Consider the following 25,865-nt stretch of genomic DNA (forward strand, 5'->3'; position numbering starts at 1 on the left):
GATGGTATTGGCATAAAAACAGACAGAGATCAATGGAACAAAATAGAGAGCCCAGAAAGAAACCTACATACATATGGTCAATTAATGTGCAACCAAAGAGCCAAGAATAGATGATGGAGAAAGGACAGTCTTTTCAACAAACAGTGCTGGGGAAAGTGGACAGCAGCTTTCATTAAAGAATGAAACTGGACCACCATCCTACCCCGTACACCACCTCCTCAGAGATTAAAGGCTTGACTGTAAGGCCTGGAACTACAAAACTCCTGGAGGAAAACTTAGGAGCTGTGTTCCTCGACATTAGTCTTGGCGATGATTTTTTGGATTTGATGCCAAAAACAAGTTCAACAAAAACAAAAATAAACAATTGAGACTACATCCAAATGAAAGCTTCTTCACAGCAAAAGAAACCATGAAGAAAATGAAAATGCAACCTAACAAGTGGGAGAAGATATTTAGAAATCCTGTTATCTGTTAAAGGTTTAGTGTCCAAAATATAGAAGGAACTCATAGAGCAAGTCAACTCAACAGCAAATAAACAGACATTCCAATTTAAAAACAGGCAGAGAATCAGAACACTTTTCAACAAAAGCCTATAGGTGATCAACAAGTCCATGAAAGATGCATCACTAATCATCAGGGAAATGCAAATCAAAACCATAATGAGGTATCACCTCATACCTGTCAGAATGGTTATTATCAAAAAAAGACAAAAAAGAGCAAGCGTTGGTGGGAATGTAAATTGGTGCTAGCCACTATGGGAAACAGTATGGCGGTTTCTCAAAAATGAGTGCTGGAGCTACCGTATTACCCGGCAAATCCACTTCTGGGTGTTTATCCAAAGGAAATGAAAACACTAAGTTGAAAAGATATATGCATCTCCGTGTATATTTAGTGTGATGTGCAAAATTCAAGATGCGGAAGCAACCTAAGTGTTCATCATTTAAGGGATGGATAAAGAAAGTGTGGTATACCTGTGCAATGGAGGATTACTCAGCCTTAAAATAGAAGGAAGTCCTGCAAGGTGGATGAGCCTGGAGGACACTGTGCTAAGTGAAATAGAAAAAGACAAACACCATATTATCTTACTTATAAGTGGAGTATAAAACAGAGCAAATGGAATTCAAAGATATAGAGAATGGATTGGATTGGTGGTTGCCAGACGTAAGGGTTGGGGAGTGAAATGGGTCAAACGGTATAAACTAAACTATTTTTTTTAACGTTCTTGGCATATAATTGTGACTACAGCATCGCAACTATCATTAACAATACCACACTACATATTTCAAAGTTGCTAAGAGAAAAGATCTTAAAATTTCTCATCACAATATAAAAATACATATAACTATTTGTGGTGATGGATGTTAACGAGATTTACTATGGTGATCATTTCACAGTATGTACAAATGCTGAATCATACTGTACACTTGAAACTATCATGCTAAAAGTCAATTATATCTCAATTTAAAAACAAAAATAGCCTGGACAAGTGGAGATAGCCAAGGAGCAGGGTGGGGTCAGAGGATGGAAAATTATTAACAGGAAATTTTGGAGCAAGGAGGGATTCTGAATAAACTGACCTAACAGGATTTTTTAAATATTTATTTATTTATTGGTCTTAGTTTCAGCACATATGGTATCTAGTTCCCTGACCAAGGATCGAATCCAGATCCCATGCATTGGGAGCAAGGTGTCTTGACCACTGGACCACCAGGAAGGTCCCTAACAGGGGTTCTTGCTGGAGGCAGACCATGTGGTTAACCTTTACCTGGGAGATGAGGCACTGGATCAGATATAAAGTAGTTGTTGTTCTAGGAGCAAGTGTCTTTTAATTTCAAGGCTATAGTCACCATCTGCAGTGATTTTGGAGCCCAAGAAAATAAAATCTGTCACAGCTTCCACTTTTTCCCTTTCTATTCACCATGAATGATGGGACTGGATGCCATGATCTTGGTAGAGGTTCTGATTAAACAAACTTAGCAGAGTTCTTGCTAAACTGGGATTTGATAGGTGGGTCCACAAGAAGGTTCAGGAGATGGACTGAAGTTGACCAAGAGTCTTTGTCCGTAGTCACAGCACTTCCTGTCTGGGCACCTCGGAGCCCAAAGGTCAGCCCGAGAGCAGATGCCGCACACGCTGCCTTATCCAGGGAATCCTGTCTTCCCCAACACGCATGTCAAACCAGCCACTGATAGGAATTCGCAGCACAGATTAAGAAATGCTTGGCCAACAGGCCTCATTCAAAACAACTGAAACGGTGGAGAATGGGTAGAAAACGTCTCTGCTTACTCTTGTATTTAGCAATTATTTAACTCACAACCATAAGAAGGAAATGGATCTATTTTAAAGTGACCTGTGCTTGTAATTAAGGTTTTGTGTTTCCTGTTGTGAATTCTGCTTCAACTTTTACTTTGCTTCAAACTATAAAGTCTGTTTTCTGTGCCAGGAAAACAGTCTCTACTTTGACCCCCATAATATTTGGACTGTTAACTGAGACGATAATGAAAATTATTGAACTGAAACTGAACAAGCACTTGCAAAGATTCTGCAGGCTAAACTGGTATTTTGTTTGGTATGCATTCCCAGTTTAGGCGTTGATGTTTTCCCAAAGGCTCAGGACCTTCCAAGTCCTAACTCCACCTAGACCTCGAAGATACTACCCCCTCCCACCATTCCTTTATTAATCTGGTTTCAATTTGTCAAATGCTCAATTCACAGCTTATCTATGGGAACAAATGGCTTTCCCGCTTTAATATTTCAGTTTAATATCCCTTTCTGCAAGCCAGGAGATGAAATTTCAGCCAAGCCTACAGAGAGAGGAATTGTCAGGGGGATCCTTTCCTGGGGATCACCCAGCCATCCATCTGTCCATCCGTCCGTCTGTCAACGTAAATGCGGGGATGGGGCGCCTTTGTGGCTGTCCTATGGGTTTGCGGCCACAACGGGGGCCCAGACAGAGCAAGAGAAGTGACTGCCAGACCTAAAGCTTGGCATGAAGAACCAGCTGTCAGCCAGATAATGCACTGGGCCAGCGACATGAAACCCAATCATTAAGTGTTGGGGGGACTGGTCAGAGAGAGAGAAAGACTCTTTGTCCCAAGTGTGTGGAGCAGATGACGGCGGAGTGCGGGAGAAGGGCTGTGACTCACGAAGCCACGAGGTTTGTTACCAAAACAGATCTGGGGACATTATCTGGGGATGGAGCCAAGGGCACAGCAGGAGATGGAGGCTCAAGACAGACCCCACTGCAGAGGGTGATGAAAGACTGTCCCCGTGTCCCCGTGGCCGCAGGGCCCGGAGAAGATTCCGGAGGCAGCCCTCCAAGGTGGTCGGAGACAGAGGAATTCAGCTATTTGGAACTCTCTGGCAGTTTGCCTTTCCTGAGCAATTCCCACCCCACCCCACCCCCTTTTATGACTTATTGGATTCAGGGGCCACCTTGTAATATCCTTTGAGACCAAATTAGGCTTTAACGCATAACATATTCATGCTCCAGGGCTTAAGAGTTCACTTCCTGCACTAGAAGAGCACAGGAATTGAGGCAAATGACCCCGATGGGCCCCAGCTTTGATGGACCCATCACCAGAGGCAAAGCAATCAGTTTTAAGACGTGGGAATCTTTTCCACTTCATTGTTCAGGCAAGAATTCTATGGCTTCCCGCAGGCTGTGTACACCTGCTGTTCCCCGTGTTGAATTCACAGTGTTTGCCAGTATTTACCTTCTAGCTCACACCCAAAGTGTATTCACAGGCAACACAAACAGCCCAGATCCACAAGACACTTTTTGAGCATCCTTTCTACTTTGGGTATAGACACACACACACGACTCCAGGGACCAGAATAAGTGATCAAGCAGCTGCACTCAGAGCCAACAGCCCTGGAGGGAGTCAGGCCGGAAAGCAACGGGAGTCCGGTTGCTATGCAGTGTAATGAGCTCAGCAAAGGCTGGGGGAAGAGTGCGGAGAAAGGGGTGATTCGTCCTGGAAGGAAAGGGAAGGGTTCAGGAAATGCTTCCAAGAGAAACTGACACCTGAGTTAGCTTTTGGATGATGCTGAGGTGTTCAGCAGCAGGAAAAGGCAGTAAGGAAGAGGCTGCGGGGCAGCCTGTGGGGTCAGGAGCTCTGAGCTTTGAGTAGGAGGGGAGCTTATAACGCTGGAGGAGACACCACTGACGGCTGAGCCCGGACCAGATGGGAGTGTCTGCCTGCTAGTTGTGAGAGGCTCCTGGAATTCTCCAGGCAAGGGATGCTGGGTGATAGACTCAACGCTCCTGGAGATGCAAAGGAGGAGATGGACTAGAGGACTGTTTAGGAAATGGAATGCACAGAACTCAGGATGGAATTGCCACGCAGGGTAAGAAGACAGGGCTAAGTGGGGATGAGTCTTCAGATTTAGGGATACAGTGTTAGAACCCTCAGGAAGATCGCATTGTATTTATTTATTATTTTTAAGCATTTATTTATTTTTACTTTATTTTACTTTACAATACTGTATGGGTTTTGCCATACATCAACATGAATCCGCCATAGGTGTACACGTGTTCCCCATCCTGAACCCCCCTCCCACCTCCCTCCCCATACCATCCCTCTGGGTCATCCCAGTGCACCAGCCCCAAGCATCCTGTATCCTGCATCAAACCTAGACTGGCGATTCGTTTCTTATATGATATTATACATGCTTCAATGCCATTCTCCCAAATCATCCCACCCTCTCGCATTTCAAAAGGAAACATATCCATAAGCTAATGGGACAAAATGTATTAAGTGGTTAGTAAGTGAAAGCTGTTCAGTCAAGTCCGATTCTTTGTGACCCCATGGATGGTAGCCCACCAGGCTCCTCTGTCCATGGGATTCTCCAAGCAAGAACACTGGAGTGGGTTGCCGCGCCCTCCTCCAGGGGATCTTCCCAACCCAGGGACTGAACCTAGGTCCCCTGCACTGCAGGCAGATTCCTTACAGTCTGAGCCACCAGGACAAAGTGTATCAGAGCACTTTTGCCATGAATGGAGCCTGCCGTCCAGGGGATACAAAGGGGTCAAGTTCCTGTTGCTGAAGACACTTGTAGAAAGACAGGAGTGGGGAGATTAAAGGCACAACCCTGTTTCAGAAGCTTGTTCAATATTCAAAAAGTAGGTGCCGGGTTTCTAAATCTAATCACTTGCGGGATCCAAAAGAGTAAAGAGGTGACTTCCATCTTCAGCAAGATAATGAACATTATTGTTTAGTTGCTCAGCCTTGTCTGACTCTTTTCCAACCCTGTGGACCTGAGTCCACCAGGGCCCTCTGTCCATGGGACTTCCCAGGCAAGAACACTGGAGTGTGTCACTTCCTTCTACAGAGGATCTTCCCGATCCGGGAATCAAATCCACACCTCCTGCACTGGCAGGCAGACTGTTTACTGCTGAGCCACCAGGGACATTTAAAAGGCGTAATGAAATACAGAGGGCTTCCTTTCAAATGACTGGATCCACTCACAAACTCTAGGGCTAGAAATGAAAGAGGCAGGTCATCATCAAAACTGGGGAGACCCTACTGATCTTAAAGTGTGTGTGTGTGTGTGTAGGGGTGAGGGGAAATTGGAATGAAGAGCACTTTGACAAAACTGGGGCTCAAAAAGGGTTACACTCCTGGAAGTGTGCTCATCGGGGGAAATGACTTTTCTACAAAGGCAAACAAGAAAGTGGTTTGTCCTTATCACCAAATCCTTAGGCATTTGGAAGTAACACACACCTTCCAGGGAAAGTCTTCCTCAGCCTGGGCTTCTGGTAATACTCACAGATAAGTAACCATAAATCTGAAATCACACATACTTCCAAACAGATCACCATGACCATCTTTAATAGAACCAGACCAACCAAGATAGATACCAAATCATCAGACATAGAGTATAAAATAAGAGTGTTCATGGAATTTCCTGGTGGTCCAGTGGTTTGGATGCAAGGCTTTCACAGCCAGGGCGTGAAATCAATCCTTGGTCAGGGAAGAAAGATCCCCACAAGCCACACGGCCAAAAAAAAAAAAAAAAAAGAATGTTCAACATGTTAAATAGGAGGACTTAAAAGCAAGAGAAAGGAGCAAAAAATGCTACAAAATAAGATAGGGTTGAAAAAGAACCAAATAGAATATAGAGTAAGTTTTAAAAAATTAAACAGTATGTAAATCTTCCTGAATCTCTGCGTTTAAAAAAAAAAAAAAAAGCTGTGATAGTGAAACCAATGAAGTTTCATCAGGTCCTGTTTGCTTATTTTCATTACTCTAGGAGGTGAGTCAAAAAAGATCTTGCAGCGATTTTTGCCAAAGAGCATTCTGCCTATGTTTTCCTCTAAAAGTTTTTACAGTGTTTAGCCTTACAATTCAGTCGTTAATTGATTTTATTTTTGTGTATGGTGTTAGTGAGTGTTCTAATTTCATTCTTTTACATGTAGCTATCCAGAACCTACTATAGAGCACAGGGAATTCTACTCAGTGCTCTGTGGTGACCTACACGGGAAGGGAAGCCAAAACCCAGGGGCCACATACGGCTGATTCACTTACTGTCCAGCAGAAACTAGCGCAACATTGGAAAGCAACTATACTCCAAAAAAAATTTTTTTAAGTGATTTCAGGCAATTGTTTAAAAAAAAAAAAGAACAAAACAAATCAAGCTATTTTCATGAACTTGAAGACGCAAGCATATGAAGACAAAGCACCCCCATCCAAAAGATCTGTGTGGTACCAGCGTCTGTACAGGAGGAAAAAGGAGGCGGCTCTGGGTCAGTGGCTGATGACCTCAGAACAGAGCATCCCTAAATAGCTAAGTTATTACCAGAAAGCCCAGTGGGGCCAGTTTGAGAAGAGCACCTGGGTTTTGCCCAGTTCGTTAGCATGTCAGTACAGAGGGCTCACAGGAAGAACACTGAATTGTCCTGGAGCTGTCTACACTCTGTAAGCTGACCCACCTGCGTGCCTCTCTAGACTAGGGTTCTACACTGAGGAGGAATTGCTGGGCATGGAGTCAAACTTGATCAGGACAGAAGAAAGAGAGGATCAGGATCAGGCATCCACAAATTTCTCCTGTAATGGACTAAATACTAAATGTTTTAGGCTTTGCGGATCAGACATTCTGTTACAACTACTCACCTCTGCAGTTACGGGGCCAAAGTAGCCACAGATGACATGTAAGTGAAAAGATGCAGCCGTGTCCCAATAAAACTTTATTTACAGACACTGAAATATAAACTTCATATAATGTTCATGTGTCAATGATATCCTTTTATTATTGTTTTATTGCTGTTTCAACCATTTAAAAGTGTAAAAAAAAAAAAAAAAAAAGCATGCTTAACACAAAGAATATATCAAAACCAATGGTGGGAAAGATTTAGTTTTCCAAGTCCTGGTATCAACCAAAGTAGGGTTAGAGGAGAAAACACAAGAAACTTCAGATGCTCAACATCACTAATCATCACGAAATGCAAGTCAAAACCTCACACCTGATAGAATCGTTTTTACCAAAAAGACAAAAGGTAAAAAATGTTGGCAAAGATGTACAGAAAAGGTAATCCTTACACACCTTGTGGGTGGGACTGCAGAATGTAAAATGGTGTAGCCACTGTAGAAAATGGTATGGAGGATCCTCAGAACATTAAACCTGACCTACCATAGGTCCCAGCAGCCCCACCGCTGAGAATATATCTGAAGGAGTGAAATCAGTGTCTCAAAAAGACACCTATACCACCATGTTCATTGCAGCGTTGTTCACAACAGCCAAGTATGGAGACAATCTAATGTTCATCAGTGAATGAATGGATAAAGATGATGTGGTGTACACACACAATGGAATATTCTCCAGCTCTGAGAAAGAAGGAAATCCTACCATTTGTGACAACGTGGATGGACCTTGAGGGTATTATGCTAAGTGAAGAAAGTCAGAAAGAAACACTCTATTTAGAATCCCAAAAATATCAAACTTGTAAAAGTAGAGAGTAGAATGGTGATTACCAGGAGACGGGATTGGAGTGGTATTAAAGGTCCAACTTTGCAACTGGTAGATAAATAAATACAGAGGTCTAAGGCACAGCATGTGATTGCAGTCAACGAAACTATATTATATACTTCAGAGGCATTAAAAAAAAAACTAGGTCTTAATTGTTCTCATCACAAAGAAGAAATGATAATTATGTGAAATGATAGAGATATTAGCTAACACACAGTGATCATTATATTGCATATAAGTGCATCAAATCAACATGTGTACATCTTAAACTTACACAATGTTGTATGTCAGTTACATCTCAAAAAATAAATAAATTAAAAGAGGAAAAAAACTAAAAAAAGCAAGCCATCTGTACACAAAAAAAAAAGGCAGCAGTAAAGGGTGAAGTTAGAAAACCACCTAGGACTTCCCTGATGGCCCAAGTGGCTAAGAATCTGCCTGCCATATCAGAGGACACGGATTCAAACCCTGCTCAAGGAACTAAGATACCACAGGCCAATGTGCTGTAACTTCTATAGTATCCTGAGAACCACAAAAAGACCCAATGCAGCCAAATAAATAGAAAGTTATTTAAAAAAAAAAAAAAGCCACCTTAAACCATGCTTCATCCTAAAAGTTCAGGCAAACTAATTTTATAAGAAACAAGCAATGGAAAATTATCAAGGTCAAATCCCATACAAAATTACTGTAAGAAAAAAGAGAAGTAGGATAATCCTGCACAGACAAAAAAGAACAAAGACAAGATCACAAAACTGATCAAAACTATTGTAACTTTAAGAAAATTGGGTAAGACATAAAACAGAAAAACTCACCAGTGAGGCAACAGAATTAAGAATTAGAAATAAAGAAAAATCAATTTCAGAAGCAGAGGCTACACTGTAAGGAATATAATAATAAACAGAAAAGAAATGAACAAATATTTTTAAGGATATCACAAAAAGTGACAAATATTAAAGATAAGCAAAGGATATTAGACCCAGGAGCTCTTGAAGGGGGAAAAAAAAAAGAAAGAAAAAAACTGAGTTAGTACTAAAAACCACAGCTCAAGAACTTTTCCTGAATTAAAAAAAAAAAATCTGAAGCTATATTGAAAAAGTATATCACATATCTGAGAACACTGACCCAAAATGGTAAGAGTACTAAATTTTAAAGACAAAATAAAAGATCTGTTGGACATCTAAAAAAGCCAAAAAATAAACAAAAAACATGGTGACTATTAAGAAAAAGTATATTATCAAACTTTTTAACAGAACAACTTTATGAAAAGAAAGTGAAATAATGTACTTAGGACGCTCAAGGAAGAAATATATATAAGAATTTTATATCCACCAACTGACTTTTAAGTATAATCAGCACAAACTGTTACCAACATGCCAGAATTCCGAATATTATTCATGAGTCTTCCTGAGCAATCTATTAGACATCAAGATTCAACCAAAATGAATAACGACATTGACTTAAATATTGGTGAGGCGCATATATAATACATACATCACACACGCATATACAAATGAAGGTTAAGAAAGAGATGGTATGTAATGACTACAAGCTTTGACAGTGTAGCTACAGTACAACCATTTCAAAAATGATGGAGGGAGAGGAAAATAGAGGAAGAATGAGGGAACACACGCCAAAAAAAATGTAATATTTTCAGGATCCACATTAGCGGTAGTAGTGGTATTAATATTATTCTGAGACTTCTGGGTATATAATATGGCTTAAAACCAATGAATTTTTTATGGGATATTCTAATTCTATCATTTCCTGTGTGTTTGAGAACTAGATTCTCAGATATGAAAGGAAGATGATACAGGTATGATTGAGAAGAGGTTAAGCTCTATAGACTCTGATTTGAATTGGACTCATGATATTTTCAGAGAAGGCAATGGCACCCCACTCCAGTACTCTTGCCTGGAAAATCCATGGACGGAGGAGCCTGGTGGGCTGCAGTCCATGGGGTTGTGACAGAGCGACTTCACTTTCACTTTTCACTTTCATGTGCTGGAGAAGGAAATGGCAACCCACTCCGGTGTTCTTGCCTGGAGAATCCCAGGGACAGTGGAGCCTGGGGGGCTGCCATCTATGGGGTCGCACAGAGCCGGACACGACTGAAGTGACTTAGCAGCAACAGCAGCATGAGATATTTTACTTTTAATATACATATTAAAATATATATGCATAATACATTTCTTAGTGCTGTTTATAAAACACCCCTTAGGGACAAAATTGTGGTCTGGAAATATCATTCCTCACTAAAAGAAATCTAGCCTTCTTGAAGAAATGGCTGATTTCATGTCTGCAAAAAGAAAAGTTATGAGACGAATGTGGGAAATCTTGTATCAAACTTCAACCAAGACTGTTAAGGTGATGTCAAATGATCTAGAAGCTGACTGGAAGAGGATCCCATTGGATGCAGTGCAATGCTTTGAGCTGTGATAAGCGTAACTGCAATGATTTAGAGCCCTTCAGTTTAGTTCAGTTGCTCAGTCGTGTCCAACTCTTTGCAACCCCATGGACTGCAGCACACCAGGCCTCCCTGTCCATCACAAACCCCCAGAGTTTACTCAAACTCATGTACACTGAGTTGGTGATGCCATCCAACCATCTCATCCTCTGTCATCCCCTTCTCCTGCCGCCTTCGATCTTTCCCAGCATTAGGGTCTTTTCTCATGAGTCAGCTCTTCGCATCAGGTGGCCAAAGTATTGGAGTTTCAGCATCAGCATCAGTCCCTCCAATGAATAGAGCCCTTCAAAGATGTTTAAAGCCATGACTTCTTAATGCTCTTAAAATGACAGGAATGAAAAGGAGCTGATTCATTACCTTGAAAATTGACAAAGAGAAGCAATCAAACATTTGCTTCTTTGTAAATTGTCCCACTTGGTAAACAAAGAATTATGAGGGAATGTGTATTACATTTCCAACTAATAAATGAAAAATGATCACAGACTTAGAAAACTGACCTTTGCAACCCCCTGTGAATGGAAATCAGTTGGAAGGACTGATGCTGAAGCTGCTGCTCCAATATTTTGGCCATCTCATGTGAAGAACTGACTCACTGGAAAAGACCCTGGTGCTGGGAAAGACTGAAAGCAGGAGGAGAAAGGGATGACAGAGGATGAGATGGTAGGATGGCATCACCGACTCAATGGACATGAGTTTGAGCAAGCTCTGGGAGTTCGTGATGGACAGGGAAGCCTGCTGTGCTGCAGTCCATGGGGCTGGTAAAGTGACTGAGGGACTGAACTGATGAATGGAAACAGAAATTTAGCATCAGTATCTCTGACTCCTAAGATCACAAAATAGACAGCCTGGCTTTAGGAGAATATAATGCTTCTAATTTGCTTAAAGGCATTGAGCCTGAGTGAGCCAGTCAGTGGTTTCAGCTGCCAATTTTCAGAAAATGCAGAGGACAGAGGAACACGCTGAATTGCACCATAGGTCTGCAACCACCAAAATCCACATGGTGGGAAACTATAGATCAGACAACCTGGGTTCCTCCAAAGAAATTGGATAAACTGTAAAGGAGTAAAAGGAGATAAATGAGGAACATATGGATACTTAAAAGACATACTGAAAAAAATTAAATGGCCAAAGATAAGAAAAAAAATATTTAAAGAAAATGTCTTCAAATTAATCACAGCTCATGAAAGAATCAGCAAACTAGAAAATATGTCCAAAGAAACTGCTCAGAATGTATCACTCCTTTCTCCTTTCATCCACTGATGGACACAAGTCATTTCTCTATCTTGGTTATTGTAAATAATGCTGCGGTGACTGGGGGAGGGGTGTGCATATATCTTTTCAGACCAGCATTTCCTTTTTAAGGGGATAAACACACAGTAGTGAAATTGCTGCATATGTTAGTTCTATTTTTAATTTTCTGAGGAACCTCCATACTGTTTTCACGGTGGCTGTACCCATTGACATTCTTATCAACATCCTCACCACTTATTTCTTTTTATCATTATAGTATTATTGTATTATTAATTATATCATATTATATCATTATAGTATTTTTCTTTGTTATCATCATTATTATTACTTCATTGCAGTAAAATATATACAACATAAAATTTACCATTTTAACCATTTTTAAGTGAACAGTTCAGGAGCATAAAATACATTTGTTGAGCAACCATCATCACCATCCATTTCCAGAACTTTTCATGCTGCCCAACTGAAGCTCTGCACCCATTAACTAACTCCCCATCCTAAGGAACTCCCCACTCCCCCCCTCCCCGTCTCTGGTAAACACCATCCTATTTCCTGTCTCTATGAATTTGACTACTCTAGAAACCTCACGTAAGTGCAATCAGTATTTCTGTATCTGACTTATTTCATTTAGCATAATGTCTTCCAGGGTCATCCATGTTGCAGCAAGTATCAGAATTCCATTCCTTTCTAAAGCTGAATGTTATTTCATTGTATAAATAGAGCACATTTTGTTTATCCATCTGTCCGTGGCTATCTTGGACCAACACTTATTTCTTTTCTTTTTCATAACAGCCACTCTGACAAGGGTGAGGAGATATCCCATTGTGGTTTTGATTTGCATTTCCCTGATGATGAGTGGTGTTGAATATCTTCACATGTATCTGTTGACCATCAGAATGCATCCCAAAAGGACATGTAGAAAATATGAAAGAAGTTAAAAAATGAGAAAGGCCAATATATGTCCATGTCAAGTGTCAGAACAAAATGGTAAAGCAATGGGAGTACAAAGATATTTAAAGAATACTTAATATATAACTTTAAAAATAATGGCCAGTATATGTATGGCTGAGTCCCTTCACTTATCATAACACTGTTAATCAGCTCTACCCCCCAATATAAAATGAAAAGTTAAAAGAAAATAATGGCCAAGAATTTTCCAGAATTGAGGAAGCACTATAGTATACAAAGCAAAATAAATAAAAATAAATTCATGCGTAGATTCATGCATCTCCTAGTCACACTATATACCAAAGACAAAGACAAGATTACAAAAGCAACCACACAGATCGTCTACCAAAGAATATCAGTATCAACGGCCAACAGTTTTCTTAACAGCAACAACGGAAGCTAGAGGAAGGAGAGTATTTTCAACGTGCTAGAAAATCATTGCAGATCTCAAGAAACAATATATGAATAAATTTAAACACACATTAAGTTCATTGGTAATAGTAAAACCTAATCAGCAAGGTTAGAAACAGAGAAATATGAAAACATTCAAAATATGGTATCCCTGTAAGATGGAAGCAGTGATCGGTAAGCATCTTCAAATCCTTGGACTATTCAGAGGACAGTAAAACAGTCATTCACTTTGGACTGTTAAGTATATATGAAATGTTTCCAAGGCAACCACTTGTTGTTCAGTCACTAAGTCATGTCTGACTCTGTGACCTCACGGACTGCAGCATGTCAGGCTTTCTTGTCCTTCACTATCTCCCGGAGTTTGCTCAAACTCATCCATTGAGTGAGTTGGTGATGCCATCCAACCATCTCATCCTCTGCCATCATCTTCTCCGTTTGCCTTCCATCTTTACCAGCATCAGGGTCTTTTCCAAAGAGTTGGCTCTTTGCATCAGTTGACCAAGTATTGTAGCTTCAGCATCAGTCCTTCCAATGAATAGTCAGAGTTGATTTCCTTTAAGCATTATTTTGCCAACAAAGGTCTGTCTAGTCAAGGCTATGGTTTTTCCAGTGGTCATGTCAGAATTGGACTATAAAGAAAGCTGAGTGCCAAAGAATTGATACTTTTGAACTGTGGTGTTGGAGAAGACTCTTGAGAGTCCCTTGGACTGTAAGGAGATCCAACCAGTCTATTCTAAAGGAGATCAGCCCTGGGTGTTCTTTGGAAAGAATGATGCTAAACTGAAACTCCAGTACTTTGGCCACCTCATGCGAAGAGTTGACTCATTGGAAGAGACTCTGATGCTGGGAGGGATTGGGGGCAGGAGGAGAAGAGGACAACAAAGGATGAGATGGCTGGATGGCATCACTGACTCGATGGACCTGAGTTTGAGTGAACTCTGGGAATTGGTGATGGACAGGGAGGCCTGGCGTGCTGCGATTCATGGGGTCGCAAAGAGTTGGACACAACTGAGCGACTGAACTGAACCGAACTGAACTGAACTGAACTGACTGAAGACTGACTGGTTGGATCTCCTTGCAGTCCAAGGAACTCTCAAGAGCCTTCTCCAGCACAAGTCAAAAACATCAAAAGGTAACCACTAAAAGCACAGAAATATGCATCTATGTTCTAGATGTGTGACAAGAAATAGATGGAATGCAAAAGCAGATGAAAAGCTAACTCTGAACACTGCTTGGAGCAGAGAGAATTTAGAGTTAGTAAGTCGACAAGCCTCTTGAAATTTTTCATGGGAGCTTAGGACAGTATTAGCCCATTCAGAAAAAGCAAGTGGCTGCCTTTTTGATAGGCTACAATGAAAAAGAAGTGAAAGCAAAGATTCCTTATGCTTTCCTACCTGGAGCTCTGCTTTGTAACATTTGCTACATTCCTTCATTGTTAAAATGCTTCAGGTTAATTTTAAAATCTGTCCTCAATTTAAAAGCTCCATCAGGGAAAATGGACTTTAGATAATTAACATCCTTCTCTTCCTTTCGTCTTCTCAGAAGAGCAGCTGTATCTCCCCCCTCTCCATATCAACTGCCCCCCACTGCCTGAGCAACACCCCTGTGAGGACTTGAGGTACCCCTGTGCTGGAATCAGGGTGCTGCTGGGGCCCGGCTCTGGCATTCACTTCGGATACTGCAGGGAGATGGCTCAGTTCTTTTAATAGCAAGAAAAGATACTTTATGATCAGAATTGAACAGATGCGAGGGTTGGGCCATAAAGAAGGGTAAGCGCCAAAGAATTGATGTGGTTTTTTTTTTTAGTTTTTATTTTTTAATTTTAAAATCTTTAATTCTTACATGTGTTCCCAAACATGAGCCCCCCTCCCACTTCCCTCCCCATAACATCTCTGTGGGTCATCCCCATGCACCAGCCCCAAGCATGCTGTATCCTGCGTCAGACATAGACTGGCGATTCAATTCTTACATGATAGTATACATGTTAGAATGCCATTCTCCCAAATCATCCCACCCTCTCCCTCTCCCCCTGAGTCCAAAAGTCCGTTATACACAGCTGTGTCTTTTTTCCTGTCTTGCATACAGGGTCGTCATTGCCATCTTTCTAAATTCCATATATATGTGTTAGTATACTGTATTGGTGTTTTTCTTTCTGGCTTACTTCACTCTGTATAATTGGCTCCAGTTTCATCCATCTCATCAGAACTGATTCAAATGAATTCTTTTTAACGGCTGAGTAATACTCCATTGTGTATATGTACCACAGCTTTCTTATCCATTCATCTGCTGATGGACATCTAGGTTGTTTCCATGTCCTGGCTATTATAAACAGTGCTGCAATGAACATTGGGGTACATGTGTCTCTTTCAATTCTGGTTTCCTCAGTGTGTATGCCCAGCAGTGGGATTGCTGGGTCATAAGGCAGTTCTATTTGCAATTTTTTAAGGAATCTCTACACTGTTCTCCATAGTGGCTGTACTAGTTTGCATTCCCACCAACAGTGTAGGAGGGTTCCCTTTCTCCATACCCTCTCCAGCATTTATTGCTTGCAGATTTTTGGATCGCAGCCATTCTGACTGGTGTGAAGTGGTACCTCATTGTGGTTTTGATTTGCATTTCTCTGATAATGAGTGATGTTGAGCATCTTTTCATGTGTTTGTTAGCCATCCGTATGTCTTCTTTGGAGAAATGTCTATTTAGTTCTTTGGCCCATTTTTTGATTGGGTTGTTTATTTTTCTGGAATTGAGCTGCATAAGTTGCTTGTATATTTTTGAGATTAGTTGTTTGTCAGTTGCTTCATTTGCTATTATTTTCTCCGATTCAGAAGGCTGTTTTTTCACCTTGCTTATATTTTCCTTTGTTGTGCAGAAGCTTTTAATTTTAATTAGATCCCATTTGTTTATTTTTGCTTTTATTTCCAGAATTCTGGGAGGTGGATCATAGAGGATCCTGCTGTGATTTATGTCGGAGAGTGTTTTGCCTATGTTCTCCTCTAGGAGTTTTATAGTTTCTGGTCTTACATTTAGATCTTTAATCCATTTTGAGTTTATTTTTGTGTGCAGTGTTAGAAAGTGATCTAGTTTCATTATTTTACAAGTGGTTGACCAGTTTTCCCAGCACCACTTGTTAAAGAGATTGTCTTTACTCCATTGTATATTCTTGCCTCCTTTGTCAAAGATAAGGTGTCCATAGGTGTGTGGATTTATCTCTGGGCTTTCTATTTTGTTCCATTGATCTATGTGTCTGTCTTTGTGCCAGTACCATACTGTTTTGATGACTGTGGCTTTGTAGTAGAGCCTGAAATCAGGCAAGTTGATTCCTCCAGTTCCATTCTTCTTTCTCAAGATTGCTTTGGCAATTCGAGGTTTTTGTATTTCCATACAAATCTTGAAATTATTTGTTCTAGTTCTGTGAAAAATATGGCTGGTAGCTTGATAGGGATTGCATTGAATTTGTAAATTGCTTTGGGTAGTATACTCATTTTCACTATATTGATTCTTCCAATCCATGAACATGGTATATTTCTCCATCTATTAGTGTCCTCTTTGATTTCTTTCATCAGTGTTTTATAGTTTTCTATATATAGGTCTTTAGTTTAAGAATTGATGTTTTTGAACTGCGGTGTTGGAGAAGACTCTTGAGAGTCCCTTGGGCAGCAAGGAGATCAAACTTGTCCATCCTAAAGGACATCAGTCCTCAATGTTCATTGGAAGGACTGATGCTGAAGCTGAAGCTCCAATTCTTTAGCCACCTGATGTGAAGAACTGACTCACTGGGAAAGACCCTGATGCTGGGAAGGATTGAAAGCAGGAGGAGAAGGGGACGACAGAGGATGAGATGGTTGGATGGCATCACCAACTCGATGCACACGAGTTTGAGAAAACTCAGGGAGACAGTGAAGTACAAGGAAGCCTGGTGTGCTGCAACCCATGGGCATTGCAAACAGTCGGACACGACTGAAAGACTCAACAAGAACAAGAGGCCAGTAAAACATCGTCCTTCCTTCAGCTGGAAGCACAGGGCAACCCTGTAACTCTCACAGTGAAAGCTTTCCTCAGCTCTCTTCTCTCCATCCATCCAGCTGATTCCTTTGTATTGCTTTTTAACAATTTAAACTGAATTATCTGTTCTTTCCTTCAGCTTTACATTATAATTTTGATGGACAACTTATTTATAACTCCTGAACCACTGGGTTTTACCATGAGGTTCTTATTTCATTCAGTTTTAAAGAAAAACCACAAAACATGGTTATAAATCTTCAAATCTTACTGACCAGCTGGATGCGATCCTTGTTGACAGGCAGCTCCTCCAGATGCCTTCTGGAAGTAAAAGTGACAGAAGATAACATTTGAATTTACATCTTCCTGGTTACAAAACGGGGCTTCCCAGGTGGCGCTGGTGGTCAAGAGCCCCCCCTGCCAATGCAGGAGACATAAGAGATGCGGGTTCGATCCCTGGATTGGGAAGATCCCCTGGAGGAGGAAATGGCAGCCCACTCCAGTATTCGTGCCTGGAGAATCCCGTGGACAGAGGAGCCTGGTGGGTCCTTGGGATTGCAGAAGAGTCAGACAGAGCTGAGTGACTGAACAACAAGGTACGAAACACTGACAGTCCCCAAATTAGTGTGTTATTTGAAGTTTCAAGTCAGGTGTTTAGAATTCTATGGACACACTGTCTTCCCTGGTACTTGCCTCCTGGTCTGGCCACCAGGTAACTATTTTCCACAGCATCATTGAGGAATTGTGTATTTACAATAGAAAATAATGCCACAGAACATCCAATTTTCTTAACCACTTACAGTACAGGCACAGTTCACAGGACCCCAGTCGCCTAACCTGGGCTTAAGCTGCGTCTCCTCCGCTTTTTTTTTTTTCACCAGGCAATTTGGATTCTGTCCTCAGCCGCCCACTGGGCCCAGGGAAGGGTGTGAGAATTGCAGGACCTATTGTAAAGTGGTGAGCAGCGCTCAGAGCACAGGGCAGGCCTGTGGTCTCCACCCAGGGGAGGGCGCCTATCTCTGGACTCTTTAAGAGGAGTGGACGAGGAAGACGGCACGGGGACCCCCAGGGGCCTCTGGGCAGCCCGCCAGTGGGCAGACAAAGACAGCCCTGGAGGGGCAGGGCCCTCCCTTCCTGGGGCAGCAAGGAGATTGCGAGTCACCACAGCCATTAAAAAGAATGAAATGATGGCATTTTCAGCAACACGGATGGACCTAGAGAGTGTCATACCAAGGGGTAAGTCAGACAGAGAAGGAAAGATATAGCCTGACATGTGGAATCTAAAAAGGATACAAGTGAACTTCCTCAACAGAAAGAGACTCACAGACTTAGAGATCAAAGGATTGCCAGAGGGGAGGATGGGGGAGGGGACAGTTTCGGAGTTTGGGATGGACAGGTACACACTGCTGTGTTTAAAATGGATAGCCAACAAGGACCTACTGTATAACACAAGGGACTCAGCTCAGTGTTACGTGGCAGCCTGGATGGGAGGGGAGTTTGGGGAAGAATGGATACATGCATATGTGTGGCTGAGTCCCTTCACTGTTCACCTGAAATTATCACAACATTGTTAATCGACTATGTATGTGCATGCTAAGTCGATTTAGTCATATCCGACTCTTTGTGACCCTATAGACTGTAGCACACCAGGCTCCCCTGTCCATGGCATTCTCCAGGCAAGAATACTGTAGTGGGTTGCCATGCCCTTCTCCTGGGGATCTTCCTAACCCAGGGATTGAACCCATATCTCTTCCATCTCATGCATTGGCAGATGGGTTCTTTTCCACTAGTACCACCTAGGAAGCCCCTAATCGGCTATACTCAAATACAAAATAAATAGTTGAAAAAAAAGATTGGGAGCCACCCAAACCCTTCACTCAGCCCGGTCACTCTGACCCTGTGATCAGGGTTCAGACCCCTTTCACAGCATTCAGTGTTAGCGAGAGCACTTCCTACATCAGGGGACTCCTGTTTAGGGCACCCCTGGGATGACACCACTTGGGGGGTGGTGTGCAAGTCAGGCTCCTGTGGCTTAGGGAAGAGGAGATGGCAGAGGAGACACGTGTGCGTTGGAATCAGAACTTTGCCACCTGGAGAGGAGGAAAGCGTTCCACAGTCAGGGCACTCCCAGCGCTTCAGGGCCACAGGCAGGCAGAGGATGGTGAGCCGTGGCCAGTTAGGGAGGGGTGTGGGCCTCGGGACGCAGGTCGGGTCCTCCCACCCCCTCTACACCCTCCTCACCGGGCCACGGAGCAGGGCAGCTGGGATGGCGAGGGGTGGGCGAGCCAGCAGGAGCGCGACAGGTTCCCTGGGCCCCCTCGGCCAGGACCTGCCCGGCCAACACTGGGCTCCCCGAGGAGGGGCCAGTGCCCCAGGCCTGGAGTGAGAAGTGGGGGGCTGTTGGCCCAGAGGCCCTATGGGTCCCCGGTTCCGGGGTGACTATGGTACATGCAGAACCACCACTAACCCTCCCCTCACTCATCGGTCCCAACTACTGAGTTGAGTCCTCAGAAAAGAGCTTTAGGACCTCCAGGGGTGCCCCCGGTGGGGGGGGGGAGGCCAGAGAAGAAGGGGTCCCTCACTTCCAGGGAGGCCCAGAAAGGGGGTGAGGGTCCATTGGTCCCAGACCCTCAGCGCTGGGGTGTGGGGGGACGGATGTCTTAGCGCGGGCCTCTGTGCCACTCTCTACATGTTGCCTGTGCCCGGGATCCCTGCCCTGAGCGCATGTGTCCGGCGGCCTTCGTCCCATCTGCCAACGCTCAGCGAGTCGACAGTACTGGCGAGAGGCTCCAGTGAGCTCAGAGACACTCGCTGCCTGTAGTTCCTGAGGCTTCAGCTGCTGAAAGGAGAGTATGGCTTTTCATGCACCATGTTCTCTGTCCTGCATCCTGGCTTCCTACCCATGCTCGTCAGACAGACGGGGAAATCCTCTCATGCCGAGGGCTCCAGAAGGCACCGTACAGGTAAGACAGCGAAGATGCAGGTTGAAGCCCCAAGGAGGGACTGGGCTCTTCTCTTTGCTCATCTTCTCCCACTAGGGGTAGAAAGGCAAGCTTTGGATCCAGAAGATTGGAACACTTGGACAGGGGAAAACAATCGGAGAAGCTGAATGGACACTGTCAAGTGCAGCATTTCCTGAACCCAGTGATGCCGCCTGCAAAGAGGCCCCTGATCAAAACTGCAAAATGGGAGCCCTTCTGGGGTCAGCTCTGGTTCCCTTTGTGAGCTGCCTCCCCCCACTTCTGAGAAGCCCAAAACTCACCTGTGTACACAGGGGAGCCCAGACTTTTAGGCCCAAATCAGAAATTGTGTTTCGTGACTATCTTTATCGCTCATATGGATAAAGTAATTCACAGCTTTTTCAGAGCTCGAAGGCACAGGTGGGATGTGCTTGTCACAGCAGGAATGTCTGCTCTTAAGGGTGAAGTAGCTTCCCAAGGGTGACCACTCCTCAGGGGCTACAGGGAGACTCAGATCTCTCCAGCCTGGTTCGAAAACTATGTTCTTTCCAAACAAATTTCCAGAAGACGAATATGTGTGAGAACCCTTTCCTTGGGAATGAAGAGGCCCTTTGCAAACCCATTACTTCAGGTTCACGGTGCTCTGCCTTCTGTTTCCCAGCCCCCCCCCCCCCCCCCCCCCGCCCCATGAAATAATAAACATATGGGATTCGTATTGCAACCACACTGGACTCCCGAGCACCCCAGGGAAATCTCTGTCATGGAGGAATTCCTGGAGGAGGGAACGTGGGTTGGCTCAAGAAAAGCACAATCATAAATGACAACGGTGCCAGCCCTAAGTGGTTGCTGCAGTGGGGCTGTTATGCAAGTTCCTTCATGGTACCTGGTTTGCCAGCAGGTATCAATTAAACTCATAACACTTCTCAATGAAAAGGGAAAACGGGAGGATTTAAATCAGTTTGATACATTTAGCTGTTATGTGAATGTTCTCAAACCTAAATACTAATTTTGAAATGATTTAGAATTAACTACTAAGATAAGGCTATCTCTTCCAAACAAGAGAAATTACCCCTGAAGAATTTTAAAAAGAAAAAAAAAAGTAGTTTGTAATACTTTTCATGAAATGGATGAGATTCTCGAACTCATGAATAAAGCCCCCCCCAAAAATGTCATAAACAAGAAAAGTTAAAATCATGTAAGGAATTGATGATCCCATCTACGCTGAATTATGTTGATATAGTAAAACTAAGCTGTAGAGATTTGATGAAGGAAGTAGAGGTTAGAATCTCACATTCTCGATTGTAACTCTACAGCCTGCTAAGAAATATGTCCCATTATTTACCACTTTCAAATTTAATAAATCTTCCACTAACAATAATATTCAGAGACAGAAATGTCATAGTTCTCCAAATTCCCTGGTTAAAATGGTTAACCAGAAACCTTTTCTGAGTTCAGTCCTTCGTTTTGAAAATCTTTCAAGTTTTTTTTTTTTTTTTTCCCCTCTGTTTTCTTGTCCTGGTAAGTACAATGTACTCACCAGAGAATCTTTCTTCCAGAATCTCAGAATTATTGTGCTGTGCTGTGTCTGTGGAAAGTCTAAGAGACTGGGCTGAATTTGTAACCACCCTGGAAAACAGCCCGTTGCTTTTCTGATACTTGTCTGGTAGGAACGCACTGAGGTGAGAGTAGACTCTTCCAAGAAACAGAAGTAGGAAGTGAAGCCAAGGGATCTATTTGAAGTATCACTTCATTGGTTCTGCCTCAATGAATAAAGGTCTCCTCCAGTTTCCCAGGCTGAGCAAACACACACTGAACACCTACTTGACATAGAGGTTTCAGAAAGACAGAATCTTTGTATCTGAGGCATTCATAAACTAGGATAAACAAAGAGTGAAAATTAAGCCTACCACACAGAGTTGTATTTAAAGTACAATGAAGATAGGAATTAAATAGATGCAGAAGGAAGGAGGAGGGACTATGACAGGGCAGAAGACCCCCGAGTTAACTTTGGAAAATGTGAACAGGATTCTGCACAGAGGGAGGATGGTGTAGACGCCATTCTGGAAAAAGGAAACCACACCGATCAAGGCATGTGGACGGTGCTAAATGGCACTTTCAGGGAAGTAGTCATTTATCCATCTACATGGACTGGATGGTGGGGCTCACGATACAGAGAGACGGTCATGATGCCAGAGGTGGAGACTGGATGGAATGAGTGAGTGAGAACGTGGGAATTTCATGCTGACAGTCTGCCATCTAGTAAGCAGGGAAAGCTGTGAGCGGTTTAACACATGAAAACAAATTTGTCATCAAATTTGTGTTTGAGGAAGGCCACTCTGATAGGATAGCATGGGATGGCTTGGGTGGGGCAAGACTGGAGGTGAAGACTGGAGAGGTTACTGCAGGAGGCATGGGAAGATCAGGAGCATCTGAGTGGGGCAGCGACAGGGAGAACAGAGAGGAAGGGAGAGATGATGAGTCCTTTTGAAGGAGGACCACTTGATAGGACCTGCTGGCTACCTGACTGACAAGACAGGGGTGCTCTGTGGATACAGGCATCGTATACTTCCATTAAATGAGGCGAATAGAAGGATAAAGAGGCTGAGAAGAAAGAACATGAATCTGAATGAACACTGGGTAAACCTGAGGAGCCTGCAGGATTTCCATATGAAAACCTCTAAGTATCATTTGAATGAAAGTGAAAGCCACTCAGTCATGTCCGACTCTTTGTGACCCCATGGACTATACAGTCTATGGAATTCTCCAGGCCAGAATACTGGAGTGGGTAGCCTTTCCCTTCTCCAGGGCATCTTCCCAACGCGGGGATCGAACCTAGGTCTCCTGCGTTGCAGGCAGACTCTTTACCAGCTGAGCCACAAGGGAAGCCCTAAGATACTGGAGTGGGTAGCCTATCCTTTCTCCAGCGGATCTTCCCGATCCAGGAATCAAACTGGGGTCTCCTGCATTGCAGGCAGATTCTTTACCAGCTGAGCTATCAGGGAAGCCTTGAATGAATTAACACAATTCAGTCCCCCAAGAGCATCTTAATCCATGCAAAGTTTCATTACTACACAGTGCCTGACAGCACAAATATTCCACATTAAACGCAGAGTCTGCAAACAGACACCAAAGGACCACAAAACCCACTCACGAAGACCAACCGAGAAGCCTGATGATGGATGCTGTGCTGCGCTTGTTACATGGTCCTCAAGTTGCCCAGCACCCCCGCTGCATGGAACCTCTACATTCACCCTGGGAGGAGCTTACAAAACCACCACCATGTGGCCCTGACCAATCTCCCAAGGGAGGCTCAAACCTGGAATTCAAACTCTACAAGGAATCCTCTCTGATTCTATGAGAAAGATGGTGGACAAGAGATCTTATTCTGTTTAGTGGATGTCCTCTCTCTCTCTCTGTTCTCCTGTGTTGACCACGTGCAGTTCCTCAGGCCATTCAAGGCCTCCAGCTGCACAGCCTCCAACCGCATTCCTTTGCTTGTGTGTCAGGGATTCATGACACATGCCTGAATACAGGAAGATCCCACGTGCTGTGCAAACCATCCTGCTGTATGAGCTAAGAGTTCAATTCTGACTCTAAGCCGTCATTACTGATGACCACGCCGCTGAAAAAAACAAAAAGGCTTCTTTCTTATCTGCACACACTAAAGAGTTCTATCACAAGTGTTTAAACACCATGCATAATCACATTTCCCACATAAAATTAGGGTGGTTCCATGATCGCTTCAGTGGTACTGTTAAATCGCTCTGACCTGAGGTACTGGTTTGCAACGTGATTCCATCAAAGTCTCTGCCAAAACAGCCACCAGGGTGGAACACATGAACAATCAATCCAGCATGAAACAAGATTTGTTGGGAGATTAAACAGGAACGAAGCCAAGGACACAAGGTTGAGAGCAGAGTCGTTTGTCTTCTTGTCATAATGCGAAGGTGGTGAATTTCAACTCTGGTTGTGGACGAGAGTGACCTAACACTGACTCCCCCTGCCCCAAACACTGTGCCCAGGCTCCAGTCCCAGAGAGTCAGAAGCCCCCCAACCCACCACCATTGTGTGCACTTTTAAATGATTCCTTCTAGTGGTGACTTTTATTCACGACGCAAGGAAACCGATGGCCTTTCAGAAGAAACTGAAGATGACCACGAATGTGCATCCCCTCAGATGACACGTGATGCTCAGAGGGTGTTGGGCCTGGAGGGGTAAGGCCTGGACCACACAGCATGTGTGTGTCTCTGAGAGATGCTCACGCCCCTCTGGATTCCCCAGGTGTTGCCGAGGCTGCAGCTGGAATCAAGCCTTATTTCTGACTTAACTAAGCACACGTGAGCCAACCTGTCCTCTCCCCACCAAGAGAATATTACCCAATCTGCTCAGAGACACACATCAGCCTGTAACAGGAGAGGAGGGAGCCACACAGCCCCGACCTGGGGCTGAGGGACCAGGGAGTCGTTGTGGTGAGTTAGGGGGAGGGGGCGGCCATGCTAGAGGTCACCGAGAGGTGTGTTTAGTCCCCAGGCCTCCACGCCTTTCCCTGAGGTTCTGTCATCATAAATAATGATGACCCAGGGACCTTGGCTGGCAAACCCTTGTAGCTTGGCACTGTGCCCCCACCCCACCCCCGGACTTGAGGCCATCCCCAGTGGGCACAGCTGGGATCCAGGAGGAGAGAGACAGGGCTCTCGGACCTCAGCTCCCACGACCCCAGGCCTGCCTCCCCGACATGGTACCCTGACTCCCACCTGCTGGCTGCCAGGACCCTGCCCACTGTGACCCAGGACCGTCCCTGGGCAGCCCTGCTGAAGCGTGTCCTGCCTGTCTCCCCAGGCCAAGGCCGCGTCAGCAGATGCGGTGCCAAGGTTCAGGGACAAGGCACGCTGTCACGGCGTGGCTCTGTCCACCGAGGACCGCCCTGAGGCGCCTCTCAGGAAGGCGCTTTATGTCCCTCTTGCATCCAAATAGGGAAACAGGACTCTGGTTCAAGGAACTGAAGGCCAGGCCCCTCTGCAAGCTGCTGCCTCAGGCCCTTCAGGGTCCCCACAGCTTCGAGATGAGACCCTCCGTTAATTCACTAACCTGCTTGGACCCCCTTGCAATACTTAGGTTCGGGGGTGGGGCAGGGTTGTAGTTATTCCTGCAGGATGGGTGATCGGTGTAGGTCGGATGGTCCTCCGATGGTAGTCCAGTCAAGACGGGAGAGAAGAAGTCATTTAGAGGCAGAGTGAGTTCAGAGATGATCAGGTGCAAACCTTCGTTTCAAACCCGAGGGAAACAGAGACTTAGGTGATGGATGGTACAGAATCACTTGGAGTTTGATGCCAGAAATAAGGTGAGGGCTTCCCTGGTGGCTCATCAGTAGAGAATCTGACTGCCGATTCAGGAGATGCGGGTTCAATCCCTGATCCGGGAAGATCCCATGTACCGAGGAGCAGCTCAGCCCATGGGCCACAATTACTGAGCCAGTGCTCTGGACCCTGGGAATCTCATCCAGGCCAGAATACTGGAATGGGTTGCCATTTCCTTCCCCAGAGAATCTTTCTGACCCAGGAATCGAACCCAGGCCTCCTGCACGGCAGGCAGATTCTTTACCAACTGAGCTCTCAGGGAAGCTCCTCAATAAGAGAAGGCACCACAAGAAGTCCAAGCACCGCAACTAAGGAGTAGCCTTTGTTCACCAGAACTAGAGAAAAGTCTCCGGCAGTGAAGCCCCAGCCCAGCCAAAAGTAAGTAAGTACAACTGTTTTAAAACGAAAAAGGAAATAGGGTGAGGACCTCAGCACCCTGACTAGTCCCCCGGTTCCCTCTGTGAGTGCAGCCTATGGGGTTTCCTGGGAAATCAGTCAAGTCCTGGA

The sequence above is a fragment of the Ovis aries genome, chromosome 26 (genome assembly GCF_016772045.2).
Source record: "Ovis aries strain OAR_USU_Benz2616 breed Rambouillet chromosome 26, ARS-UI_Ramb_v3.0, whole genome shotgun sequence".
Lineage (NCBI taxonomy): Eukaryota > Metazoa > Chordata > Mammalia > Artiodactyla > Bovidae > Ovis > Ovis aries.